We start from the raw sequence: 3,512 nt of genomic DNA, 5'->3' as shown, positions 1-3,512 counted from the left end.
TCAACTTCCATCTAAAGATTTTTCTGTTCGTGACATTCCTGCCTCTTCAAGTGTTGTATCTAATGTAAATGTTTATTAGTTCGTTATTTCAACAATTTCAGTTATATATCAATATTTTATAAAATTCATTATTCAATTTACTGTTTTTAGCATCTGCCATCAGATGTATCTTCTGCGTTGGATCTGCATACTGATAATCCTAAGCCTGTCAAGATCCAAAATCTCAAATGTAAAGTTTAGGAACTGTTTACAACATCTCACCAATACTGGATTCAAGAACGCTATTATTGGATGGTCTTCTTATCTGAGATCTTGCAATATTTCTTTTGTTGATGAACTTTCGTTAAAATTTCACAAGTCTACTTAATTTCTGAAGTTAAGAAAAGTTGTGCATTTCGTGCCAAAGATAAAGTCCTCTTAGTTTGTGTTGCGTTGATTGAAGATTTATAGACAACGTTTCATGTCATGATTGTTTGTGGTTGTACATTTGGTTCGTCAGTGGTACTAATTTTGCTTCTTAGACATGTTCTATACGTAGTTAGGTCTATAAACATGTTTCATTGTCAATGGATGGGTACTCCTTTTTTTGGATAGGACAATGGAAATACTCATATGTATCTTATATATTAACTGATGATGCATGTTTATAGTTGTCTATTATCTATGATAGATAAGAAGTTTTGGTACAATATCTATACATGTATCTATATGTTCTATTAATATGTGTTATGCATGGTTTTCTAAGAAACCACCCGTGTTTGCACACGGGTCTTACCTCTAGTTATTGTAATAGGGATAACGTTAAATGGGAAAGAAAACCAGCCCACAGGTTTTTACAAACCCTTTAGGTACCACTATACAACCCTTGTATGCACAAAATACAACTCGCAAAGCACATCTATGTTGTTAATTTATACTATATAAATATTCTAAAAAGCATTGTACAAACAATATTACACAACATACAAGATACATTAGCACAAAACACAACTTATACAAACTGTATAACTCCCACAGCACTAAAATGTTGCAAATTATACTATTGTATAATATAATTCATTTTAACCATTAATTTGATCATAGAGTTGTCTTTCTTTCTCAAAACCAACAAATAGACTTTGCAAAACCATCAAACTTACTTTTTTTTTTTGAGCCGACAAAAGCATCAAACATTATTATGATGCAATCTTTTGTTGTCTACTACATACACATCAACAACTAAAGAGAGAGATACCAAAGGATTTAGAGAGGGAGTTTTAGATGGAAAAGACAAAATAAGGAGCCATGGGATTATTATTATTACAATCCATTCAATCATATGCGTAGTTTCTTTATACTCTACGCAAATCGCCATCAAATTGGCCTTTGAAAAATGCCATATGCAATCGCACCGCTTGTGATGGTGATAAAATTGAATCGATGCAAAACGTTGTGACGGTGCGTCAAAGACACCCCAATGTTGCTTTTCGTATTATATAGTAATAGTAATTTTGTCGTATATTAATAAACTAAAAATAAAAAATACCACCTCAAAACTACCATATTCCTTCTAATTTCCCTCTAATTACGACATCCCATTTAAATACCCCAATTTTAACTCAATTCCCACCAAAACTTAATTTAGAATTTCACCATAGCTACAAATTTTGGTACGGATTATTTAGAAAGAAAATTTATTATGGAGAAAGGAAGTAAAGGGTGAGGATATAAAAAAGACGCATGTGAGTTAGTTTGAGGGTATTTTAGTTCATTCAAGTCAATAGTTTATCTCTACTCTAATTCCTTATCATTTTTAAAATGTTAATAACTTTTTCATATGACAATATTTTTTTATAAAAATTGCACCATAAAAACGATTGTTTTTTTTTTATCTTTAAAACGAGCACATTATTGCTATACTTTTGAATTTTTTTTTTTGAAAAAAACCAATGTGTAAAACACAATGGATAGAACAAAACACTATAACCCATTTTCTAAAACGCAATATGGTCTTATTTATGTTTTAACATGGTCATGCCTCTATTTTAACATGATCATATTTATGTTTTAGGATGATCATGTTCTTTGCACTCAAATTCTGAAAATGTACACTCTAGGTCTAAAACGCAATGGGTTTCACATGGTAATGTTTCCCTTTTAACATGGCAATGCCTTTGTTTCAACATGGTCCTGTTTCTGTTTTAACATGGCCATGCATTTGTTTTAACATGGTCAAGCCTCTGTTCCAACATCCGGGTTCTAAAACGCAATGGGTCTAAAACGTAATTGGTTTCACATGGTGATGTTTCTCTTTTAACATGGTCATGCCATTGTTTTAACATAATCATGCCTCTGTTGCAACATCAGGTTCTAAAACGCAATAGGTCTAAAACGTAATGGGTTTCACATGTTGATGGTTTTTTCTTAACATGGCCATGCCTTTGTTTTAACATGGTCATGTTTCTTTTTTAATATGGCCGTGCCTTTGTTTTAACATGGTCATGCCTCTGTTCCAACATCCACGTTCTAAAACGCAATGCGTTTTAACATGGTCATGTTTATGTTTTAACATGGTCATGTCTTTGTTCCAACATGATCATGCTTCCCTTTTAACGTGATCATGTTCTTTGATGTTCTTTTACACTCCAATTCTAAAATGCAATGAAACCCAAAATTAATATTTTACACTACAGATTCAAAAAAGCAATGGAGTTTTAACATGACCATGTTTATGTTTTAACATGGTCATGCTTTTGTTCCAACATGACCATGCTTCTATTTTAGCATGATCATGTTCTTTGCACTACAGGTTGTAAAACTCAATGAAACACAAAATCAATTAATATTTTGCACTGCAGGTTTTATAAAGGAGTTTTAACAGGGCCATGTTTATGTTTTAACATGGTTATGATTTTGTTCCAACATGACCATGCTTCTGCTTTAGCATGATCATGTTCTTTGCTTGTAAAACGTAATGAAACCAAAAATCAATATTTTGCACTGTAGGTTCTAGGTTCTAAAAAGCAATGGATTTTTAACATTGCCATGTTAATGTTTTAACATGGTCATGCTTTTGTTTCAACATGACCATGCTTCTATTTTAGCATGATCATGTTCTTTACACTCCAGGTTGTAAGACGCAATGAAACCCAAAATCAGTATTTTGCACTGCAGGTTCTATAAAGCAATTGAGTTTTAGTATAGGTTCTAAAAACAATGTATTTTTAACACGGGTATGCCTTAGTTCCAACACGATCATGCCTCTGTCTTAGCATGATCATGTTCTTTGCACTGCAGGTTTTATAACAAAATGGGTTTTAACGTGGTCATGCCTTTGTTCTAACATGATCATGCTTCTATTTTAGCATGGTCATGCCTTTGCTTTAACATCCAGAGTAACAAAATGAAAAGAACTCTAATGAAAACATAATGAGGTGAAAAACGCAATTAAGGGTTGATAAACTAAAACACAAATGAAAATAAAAAATAACACAACTTACAAAAAAACTCTGATTAACGACAGTGGACGGAGA

This window comes from Helianthus annuus, chromosome 9 (genome assembly GCF_002127325.2).
Source record: "Helianthus annuus cultivar XRQ/B chromosome 9, HanXRQr2.0-SUNRISE, whole genome shotgun sequence".
NCBI lineage: Eukaryota > Viridiplantae > Streptophyta > Magnoliopsida > Asterales > Asteraceae > Helianthus > Helianthus annuus.
This window is presented reverse-complemented; position numbering follows the sequence as displayed.